The 11174-nt window shown below is 36.0% G+C and overlaps 1 long non-coding RNA gene across 1 annotated transcript; it reads left to right on the top strand.

Moving 5' to 3' along the window:
* Positions 780-6962, top strand: LOC110398317. Its single transcript, XR_002438315.1, has 3 exons — positions 780-864; positions 4073-6398; positions 6787-6962. It is a non-coding gene; the product is annotated as an uncharacterized LOC110398317 (long non-coding RNA).

The raw sequence follows: 11174 nt of genomic DNA, 5'->3' as shown, positions 1-11174 counted from the left end.
TCTGTAGAAGTGACCTGTTTCTTAACTATTTATCACGTTCATAAACCATTTGCCATCTGAGTTCACAATTTACTATTAGTGATCATAGAAACATAGTTTTAGGTCATTGGACTGCGTCACGTGGTGGTATGATATACAGGCAGTTGGTGGTTTGCGAACAAGTGAATGCAGCAACTATGGATGAGCTCTCTTTCACAACTACTTGGTGAAACTTGAGGGCTAGAGAATTTGTATCATTTTTGTTGTTGTTTTAATTGTGTATTACAAAGTCAAATGTCTAATAGTGGTCTGTTACAGTGGTGACACTGATTTTACCAGCCAAACTTTTTAATCTTGCTTGTCACGATATCAAGTTAATTTGACAAGATTTTTTTTCTTTGTTGATTGACAGTAATTATTTTATCCTTTAACTTTTCATTAATTTAATCACTTGTCAGCTGTTCTATTATTTTGACCTGTATCTATTGATCAGGCTGACAAGAATATAATTACCTGAGTACTTCTGTTATCCCTTTAAAAAATGTTGATACTTACAGTTTTTTTGAGTTTACAGCTTCATCTCTATCTTAAAAAGATCTATCTCCTAGCAGTATTCCTTCACATCACTACTTCATACATCATGTAAGAGATACACTGAAGAGAATTTCACTATGAATGTTGTATGGGAATTGCTAAGTTATGGCCCGAACCAATGATGGAGCACCTGGTGAAGGGACACGGCCAGCCCTGGGAGCACAGGTGAAAGCAATCCACCTGTGTGACCCTCCGTAAGCCTCATTTTAGGGCTAGTGGCTACAAGGGAAGGATCTCTATGTAGGAGTCCCTCCTTTTGGAGTATTTTGTGTGCCCTGCTTGTTGGGATAGGTAAGCAATTTTTTTTTTCTTTAACTTGATTGTGGCTGTCACCCTTTTTTTTTTTTTTTAGGTAATTTAGAACTGGTTATCTGCTACTGTCCTTCCCTATAAGGGTTGAGCAAGTTATATTAAAAAAAAAAACCCTGCTTTTTGGATTATCCATGGGAGTAATCTTTGACAAAAATGAACCAAAATACAGAAGCTTATTCCACGCTAGCAGTTTCTGTTACACTAAGTGCAATCATGGAGAAGAGAATCCTTATAAAAATTCAAAAGGTTTCAGTATGTGTTTTATTTTCAAATGTCCAAAGGATTGTTATACAAACAATGAACCACTCAAACTACAAGACTGAATTATGATATGATTAAATATTCGAGCACTTTTGAATCACACATATGTATAGAAAGAGAGAAATTTGATTTGTGTACCATTTACAAATTAAAAAGAAAACCCACAATTTCTGAAGTTTATAATGAGCAGTTTGTTCAACTCTAGGCAGATTCTCTGTTACTTTGATGAACTCTCCTGTATGTTATTCAGTAAACACTCCCTCTGAGCCAAGGGAGTTGAGAGAAATATGCCTCATTGATTGTCTATATTCTAATTAATCATCATTGTGTGACATAATGCTATTGGTGTAACGTTACATCTGGTGCTATCCATCTTCTTGAGCTTCTTGGAGGTATCAGATTTCACTGGATTGACTTGAGTAAGTTTTCCCTCTGTCTATGATTGGGGATTAACAACCATTGGTATTATGAAGTATCTCAGGATGATGAAGTTCTTGATAGTATTATCTCTGCTGCGAAGATAACATTGATCTCAATGCTATATCACTTTTCTTTCTTTACATTTAGTTTGCCATATTTTCAATGTGCTTAAAATACTTATAGTACAATATTACTTCTAGGAGTTATCTGCAACGTGATTTAGGTATGCTGTTCTGGAAAAGCTGCAAATGCCATTTAATTGCAGGGTTAGTAGGGTTATATTTGTGGTAGGTGGATGTTTGGACTGGATGATCTTGTAGGTCTTTTCCAGCCTAGCTAATTCTGTGATTCTAGTTTTCTACACATCTATTCAGCGTTCTGTTGTCCAGAATATTAGAGCAACAGATTTAATATTCTCTGGTTAAAAAACAGACGAAGCATAAAAGATGAACTGGTTTAATTCCATTTGAAGCCACAGTGCAGTTCAGGTTCTTATTTCTATAGAGAGTGACCATTCAAATTTGAAATGTCAGCACTTTAAAATAAAGTTTAGTTATATTTTTTATTTGCTTTCAAAAATGAGATAGACACAGAAAATATTGGAATGATAGCCTGGAGTTAACAATTTAATAATTATATCCGTAAACTCATTCAGTATAATAAATATATGGTCTGAAAGCAATTTGAGTGCATCAGTATTTCTTTATAAAATCATTATAGGTCTTGTAAGTATGCAGTGTAATGGTTTCTTTTTTAATGCCATGTTACTTGGATTATATATATTACTATGTAAGCAACGCTGTATGGAATTTGTTTAGCTCAATCCACAGCTTTACTGCTGTATATCTATAACACAGCCAGTGACTCACTGCAGATTGAGATGTGTAAGAAATGGAACATGTGGAGAGAAATGCAATGTGAAGACATGAGCTTTGCCTCTTCTGCCTAAAATTATTTACGGCAGGAGACATGCTATGCATGTCTGGCAGTATTGAGGAAAAGACTGCCATATTTCAGGCACAGGATGAAAAAAAGCAAGGCAGCTTTCTTGCTGCCTAGTCTGGAATGCAAATCCAGGCATATGAGCAGAGGTTGGTCTGAATTTTCCAGCTGTAGTGGATCTCAGTAGCCCACAGTAGGAAAATTAAATGGGATCTACAGCAGGTGGTACCACCCTTACCCTATGATGTGGCAGGGAGGAAAAAAAATCAGCTGAAATACTGGGGGAGGAGTGTGTGTGTGTGTGTTGCAGTTTTGTAGCAAACAAAGGGAGAGAGATGGTCACCATCATAGAAACAGAATGGCTTAGGTTGGAAAAAATCTTAAAGATTATCCAGTTTCAAACTCCCTGCCATGGGCAGGGCTGCCACCCACTAGATCAGGGTGATGATGATTGCTGTTTCTGAGATGATCTGTAACTTTTCCCCTACCTCATTACGGTAATACTAAATAACTACAAGTCACATAAGGATTTAGGTTTTCTCTTCAGCTTGATAATTGTAATATGTAACCAAGTTATTACTTTTCCCCTCAGATTTATCTTAAAATATATATTAACACTGAAGGAAATGAATGAGAACTGTGCTGTTACAGTTGGAGGCAAGAATATTTCTGCATATATGTATGTACAGCTTAGCCCCCAGCAGTTATTTACATTAAGGTCTTGTGCATATGTGATCAGAACAAGTAGGAAATCAGAGAAAACTTTACTTTCCAGAGATCAGTTCTTCTTAGCCTGTACAATCAAAGAATTCAACCTACTGGTAATGACATCCATGTGCGCAAGATACCTGTTTTGCCTTGAATATTTATAATGAAACAAGATGTTCTCATTCTTTTTTTAGATCCTGTGGGGGGGAAATTTCTCTCAAGGGGGAGAGAAAGAATTATGAACTCAAGTTACATAATTATACCTAATCATTTTGACTCCTAGTTAGACACATTGATTCATGCCAGTTCAGGATCTATCCACTAATTTCTGTGCAACTTGTCTAGTTCATATCCCAAAGAATGTTTTGTATTTTTTTGCCATTATTTCAAAGTCTTTGTATGAATTTTAATGCTTATTAAAATCAGGCATTAATAATAATAGCTAGAGCTAGCTACACGGTGGGGGAGGTAGCTTTGATACTTTTCATGCACAGTTCTGCTAATGCACTTCAGTCACTTGAAGTTACCACTTTGTCAATATTTTGAATTATTGACAATAGAATGACAGTTTTATTGACATGAATAGCTGGGGCTTTCTGTCATCTCCATACAGTGTACTCACTTACTTTTCACAACTTACTTTCAAAGTGTGTAAGGGGGAAATATGAATGTTTCACACACTTGTAAAACACACATTGTTAGTCGCTAGCATTAAGTATGATGTCAAAAAAAAACCAACCTTGTATATTAGCAAGCTAACTTCAAGCCTTATCAACAAATTTTCATGTATTTATTCTTAATATTCCTTTTAGTCATTCTTTTATTTCTGCTTCCTTCATTCTCATGCTGGTTCCAGATTTTTCCCCATTCTACATCCACAGCCACTGCAATGGAAGGACATGCTCTCACTTGGAATTTTTCCTCTTCAAAACGAGTCAATATGAAAAACGAATCTTAAATAATCTCAAGAAATAATATGAATTAAATAATACTTCATCATAAAATATCTTCCTTTCTTCTGTGGAATAAAAATGAAATATCTCTGATTCATCTTCAACGCGGTTAAGTAACATCAAGTGACTTAAATCATAAAATGGATGAAACACTGTTTCTTTAACTAAATGCTCAAGTGTCTTCTTCATATATAGGAAACCAAATTTCACTAACCTGCTATCAGGCACTCAGTTCTATGCCTCTTTGCTCAACATGAAGACTTATATTGCCATTTTCTTCCTGTGTCCAGTAATTTCTATTTACAGTGGAATGTCTAATCTATGGCAGCAGATGATATGAGGCACACTGAAATAAGACTCAGTCTACAGCTTGTTTCTGAGACATCTTGAAGAAGAAAGAAATAAAGTAAATGAAAAGATGACCAGAAATAAACTATTCAGATGTACTTGTGTCCACTGTCTACTATTATCAGCCAGGAGCACAAGGTGGCAGTGGAAGGACCATGAATTCTGTACCCAGTTTGAGTGGGAATCTTGACCATCTAAAACCAGCGCAGCAAGTTGTGACAGCTGTATGTGGCAAAGTTTTAGTATGAGCCTGATATCTATGAGAAGAAGTCAGGGGAATTGTTCTTCCTAGATGTGATCCTGAAGAGGTCCATAGCTAAAGGGGACTGGTCAAGACTGATGAATTACAAGGTGTCCACAACTCTTCAGTTTTCTTTAGGGAGGGAAGAAAACTACCTGTTTCAGGAACTGGCTTTGATTAAAAAGTCATCTAGTTCTGCATGATAATTTACCATGCATATACATATGCGCTGCATAGGGATAGTTTCATGACTCTCTGTGCACTTGGTTTCCTGTGAGTATCTATCTTGAAGGGGGTACTTCTGGAAAGGCTTTGTTATCCATATAGGTATTTTGCATTTGAGTAAGGTATGTTATGCTTGTTCCTAACTTTAATAGTGATGCCTTTGGGTTGGAACTATGCAAGAAAATAATTTTTCTTTTCTCTAGAAGCAATAGAAATAAAAATAGATGTACATGAATGACATCAGACTGAAAAGACAATAACCTTTGTGGATTTATGTGACCAAATGAACTTTCAAAATAATATTTCTCAGTGCATCTGCTCAGAAAGGAAGTATTAAGTTCTACACTGTCCAAATGGCTGGTGAATCTGAATTAATGGCTAAGACACTCAAACATCAAAATTAAAGGTGATTTCAAAATATGAATTATCTATTGAGATCATTTTCATAACCTTCTGTTAAAAATGCAGCACTGGAAAAGAAAAATCTTTGTTCTCAGGCTTTACTTAGGCTGTGAATTATGTGTCTGAAGATCTTTCTTACTGAATTGACTGTCAATAAAAAAAGCTTGTCTTTAGCAAAGAAACTTGAAAAAAAACTACAAAGCTGCAAGGTGCAGTGTATTTTGTGAAAAGCTGTAAAGAAATTCATGATTCTCTCATAAAGCATTCCACAACTAACTTGCAGCTTGTGATCACAGATCCACATGAAAGTAAGAAATAAAAATAACACTGAAATTTCAAACATAAATTCTACTTCAGAGAGGAGCTGGGAAGAAAATAAGAAGGTAAAAAGTTGGAATTTGTATGTATATATTGGCAATTAGTATGGCTTCATAAAAATGACAGCTATAGTAATGTTTGTATGGGATAAGATCCAGTTTTTGCCTGAGCTACTGTAGAGGTAAGACGAGTCTTTGGAAGATGGGGTTTGGATATGTTTGTATAGTATTGAGAATCTTCTGAAGAGTATTCAAACAAGTGATATCTTTCCTTGTTGGTTTGTTTTTACTTGCTTCCATTACCCATGTGGAAAAGCACAACCTTTTGGCGTACCTATAAGTCCCTGTGTTGAAGCCAGGATACTGATGAATTCAAACACTTTTTCCTTTGTTTACTGTGCCATCTGCCATACACTGTATCATGCAAGGCTGTGATGGTAACTACTTCTTAGATTATCCAGTCCATCTGGAAGTGCTCCAGAGTTCTTACAAGGTGATTTTATTCCTGTACCTTTTTGATGCATTAGGGTCTACACAAAATGAATTTTCCCATCAGGACTTCTAGAAAAGCAAAGAAATTGTGCAATGATCTTGAAATAAGTACATTATAATGACAGATTATGACAGTGCTTCATAATGAAGACTCTCTCCAGGGGCCAGAGCACAACAGTAATGGAACTATAGCATAAAGTACAGGTAAAATGATCAACAACCCAACTAATGATTCTTGGCCTTTCTTTGCCGATAATAATGAAAGGTGCTTATTGTTTCTCTTTATATTGCATATTTACCAGGTCAGACTGTGAAAACCAAGTAAATTGAAGTAGTAGTGGGGAGTGGGGTTTCCATTTTGAATGCAATTTGGGAATTCATATTATGTACCTCATTCCTATTAATTAATAGGAATTAATAAGGAATAAAATTCCTAATTAAATGAAATAGGGGAAACGAAAATCTACTGCTATGTGATGCCATCAAGCTTACCAGTGTATCTGAAATTGAGAGTCAGTGATTTCAAATTTAGATCCTTTAGTTTTCTTGTGGGCACAGAAATGAAAATATACTCTCTCCTTGCTTATTCCAGTGTTCAAACTACTGACTGCCTGAAGACAAAAACCATTGCCCAGGTGGCCTTCTAACTAGTGAAGCAAGAGGGTCAAATCTCAGTACGGGAAATCTAGAAGTTATTTTATAACTTAAAGCTATGAAATATTCAATAAAATACATTGGCAGTATTTTTTTTTACTGTGGAAGTTTTATTCAGGGATGGGTCTTAAATTTGTCTTTATTTTGATTTTGTTTAGTTTTTCTTTTTTAGAGCTATACAGTTTCATTTTTGTTCCCTCTATGATAATGAATGTTGAAAAAAAAATCTGTAAATTAAAATTATATGAATGCAAGGATTCCTTGTATTTGTATTCTTTTAATACTTTAGTATCCGTACCTTTTAAAATATAATGAGTATTTCTAATTTTTTGAGTCTTATGGCAGCATTGTAAGATGAGAGCTATGGTCATGGAAATGATATAGTTGTGGGGGAAAAAAAAAGAAAAATGAACCTACTAGCTCCTACACATCAAAAGTACTCCTCTTTAAAAGGAGTTCAAGTGAACATCAAATTATGCTGAGCAGTACAGCCCGATGCAGGAACACCAAGTTACCTGTGATCCATCCAGTTCTGAATCAAGAAGCAATATATTTGTGTTAGTGTAGTGCCAAAGACAAGTTAGTTATTCCTGCTGAAAGGGAAAATTTATTAGCTGAATCAGAGCAAAGTTGCTGTGATTATTATGTTCTCAGTGAGTATAATGTCTGTGTTTGTCCATAGCAAAAGCACACCTAGCTTGTACCCTGTCTCTACCAGAGGGTGGTAGTGGATATCTGGAAAGATATAAGAACAGGAAAGCATGCAATGTTCTTAGAATATTCTTTTCTGCCTGTGGCTCAGAGATTTTCTAAGCTGTGAGTTAAATCTTCATGATTGAGATCCTGAGCTGTACCTAGTCATGAGCACAATGAAATACCCAGGGATAACCTGAAAATCTCCTCCTCCAAAATAAGTACACGACATATTCATATCCAATGCCTTAACTATACTCAAACAGGAAACCAAACCTACTTAATTTAATTGCTAAAATCAAGAATTATAATAGCTAAAGATTGCTAAATGTGAACGGTGCTCAAAAATGATTGTTAAATTAAAATATCCATGGAAAAAGAGGTTTGACTTTACAGAGAAGTGTTTGGATTAATCGACTACACTGAAAAAGCTTGTTCATGTTTCTAATTGTATAATATATATTAATCAGAGGTGATTGTTTTCTGAATTACTGCAAGCACAGTTCCATGCAAACTGGAAAAAAAAAATGAGTGAATTAATCAGCTTGCTGCCCTTCCTCCTTTTTTTTCGAGTGTTAATTCAATGAAGAAATTAAGACAAAGTTAGATGCTAACATCTTTTCATGGTGTCCTGATGGATTCATGGCACTTCATGAATCTTTCTGATATGGAAGAGAAAACATGGATCTGGCTGTCTTTGACCTCTGTGACACTTTGTGTAGCAAACAAGCAAAAAGCCTAACAACAGAGGATGACAAATGACATTAGCTAAAAATTTGTACTTCCCACTAAAAAAAAAAAATGAAATAGTAAAGAAACAGGAAAGAAATGGAGTTGAATCCTAGATAACGATAACCTCTAAACTGATGAAGGACCAGTAGTAAAGTTACTCGTGTATTATCTGAAAGGCAGAGTGCTCATTATCTCATAGCTAAACTGGCCAAGCTATCTGGCAAAGTACATCTACCAGAGATGTAGTCACAAAATATATGTCTATATGGGATCAAACATGGACTCATTAAGACTGTACAGTTCTTACTTTGCCTCCTATTTGTGTCCATTTTGCATCCTACTTATGGCTGCATCTAGCAGACAGTATCCGCAAACAGTGTGAGTGGAAGCAAATACTAAAGATTGTTCATAGTCTGTAATTTGGATATGACCATCACATTTTGAGGGAATGAAGGCTAAAAAAAGTGTAGATATGAGTTGTTCTAAAAAAAAAAATAAATAAAAGTAGGATCTAATATCTTGCGTAATGTTCTGAGACTTTGTTTGCTTGCCTTTTTCCTGCCAAGTTTTTGTACCACTTGTTTGAATAATCCAAGCTAATTTGATACAACTTCCCCTCTGTCAGCACAACTGTGCCTGCAAAAGGTCTTTCTGGCACAGAAGTCAACTGGTGATGTGACTTTGTTCTGCTCTGAAATGACAAAGCTTTGTTAGGAGAACTTTTCAGTATAGATGCAGCAATTAGTGTTCTGATTACGTTTTGGCACCTTCTGAAAAACAAAGTACAGTGAGCACTTTTAAAGAGTTTGTGGACTCGTTAAAAGGGCTATTATGGTATTGTTGTATACAGCAATTAGTCTATAAAAAACTGACACAGTCCTTTTCTAGATACACAACAGCAAAGTGCTGTAGTTTATTGCGTGTTCATACAAAGTCAACAACTGTAGCATTATAATGAAATTTGGCAGCCTGGAAATTCTGGAAAATCAAAGCTCTCTGGAAAAAGGACTGTTTGTACTCTGTGGTGTATTGCAGGACAATCTCTGGTGCTGGAAAATGTCAAGATCACTATTGCACTGCTGTTCCTTGCTGTTTTCCTGCCCAGGGCATATCCAGAACAAAGTGTGACCATTTCAGATGCAATGCTGTCTCCATCAGAAGCAAGTATTTTTTCAGAAAGCAAAAAATATTCCACAGACTTGCAGCTGAGAGTATAACTGACGGACTAATCACTTCTGTTCAAATATCGTATTTCTGATTAAATTCTCTAAACGTATTTTTCTGTAGAGTTTAAATCATTTTTATTGGCTAAAGACACATTGTCATAAATCGGGAAAAAATAATTAAATTGTGCAAAGTTGTTGCAAAATAAAACAAAATTGAGGCTGTATTTTTAAGAAAATTGATTCTTTCTAGTAATTAGCTGTATGAGGCTCAAAATATAAAAGCATGTTATCTTAGTCCACTTGAAAGTGGAATGCCTTCATTTTGTTTGAGATTTGTACAGATTTTGGTTTTGCGAGACGGTTCCTGTGAAAAAAGTTTGCTTATGTCTGTGTGGATGAACTCAGGTGAGCATCTGAATCAATGATTATATGATCCATGGCTCATCTGTCTTGTTGCCTCCTGAACAGACTGCAGATTACCTATTTGAGTTTGTCTGGCATGTCCTAAATCATTTAGCAGCTTGCTAAGGCATCAGGGGTGCTGAGATGCATGCCGACTTAAGTGTCAAACAGACATATCTAACCACATATTTCCAGTTTTACTGTCTGCGTGAGCAGCATGAGCAGTCTGGAGAACATCGCTGTGGTGGGTCTCAAGGTGCAGGGTAGAGATATGGGTTGATGATCTCTATAATGGTTACTCTGCTCTGCTCTACAGAAGATAAGCTATCATTATTCTAAATTAGCTCTTGGGTGAAGATAAAGAGATTCAGAGATATCTAGGGTGCAAGGTGAGTTGGAGATATGCTTAAAAAAGGGCCACAGCAATAAAGCTACAGGATGAACACTGCTGTGTGAGTTTTTCCGAAGCAAGGAAGAGCAGTGGCAGCTGAATTCTGTTTGGATAGACATGGTCTAGCATAATTTCTGAACAGAGAGAAAATTAATCTTGCACTCTCTTATTTGTGGTCATGACCATCTATCTAATACTGTTAAGAATTTAATCCCCTTTATATGTACTCCTGTACCAGATCAAACTATCTGAACTATTCTAGCACAATTTCCCCACACGTACTCATAAGCATGATTTCTGACTTTCTAATACAGTAAGAAGAGAGATCATAATTTACTCACAGTAAGCCACTAAGCCCCAGCTGAATCTGCTCCATCCATGTCCATTACAGGTTCTTTCTGTACAACCATGGATGTTTCCAAAGAATTTACACAACTGAAGTATGACTTCTTTTCACAGGGCACAAATCCATCCTATGTTTCCCAGCTTCTTTGCAAGGGCTTTATCACTGCACAGGAGGAGAATTTTTTTTTCCAGTATTTTCTATGTAGAACATGACAAGTGCTAATAAGCTTGTTTACTCACAACATCTTGGATTTCTTGGAAGTAGATTTTATTTAGAGAATACACCAAATAGACATTATGCTGGGAAAGTAATTTGTACCAACAGATGGTGGGATGAGTTTTGCTGCTTTTTACCCTACTTTCAGGCTCTGTATTGAGCATGACAGATATTTCAAGGCCAAAACCCTATAGGTTTCACAAGCGTTAAATAGAATTAAGCAGGAACCAGACAAAACTCGACCAAAACCTGCCATCGCTGGCCTAACTCTCCTTAATTTCAGGAGGGCCTCAATTTGGAAGGTGGCTGTTGAAACCTCAGAAATACCAATAATTTCCTGTACCAAGCAAGGTTGGTTTTCTGTGAACATCTTTTTGGAG

The sequence above is a fragment of the Numida meleagris genome, chromosome 4 (genome assembly GCF_002078875.1).
Source record: "Numida meleagris isolate 19003 breed g44 Domestic line chromosome 4, NumMel1.0, whole genome shotgun sequence".
NCBI classification, from domain to species: Eukaryota; Metazoa; Chordata; class Aves; order Galliformes; family Numididae; genus Numida; species Numida meleagris.
The sequence above is the reverse complement of the archived record's forward strand: the minus strand, read 5'-3'. Positions and strand labels throughout refer to the sequence as shown.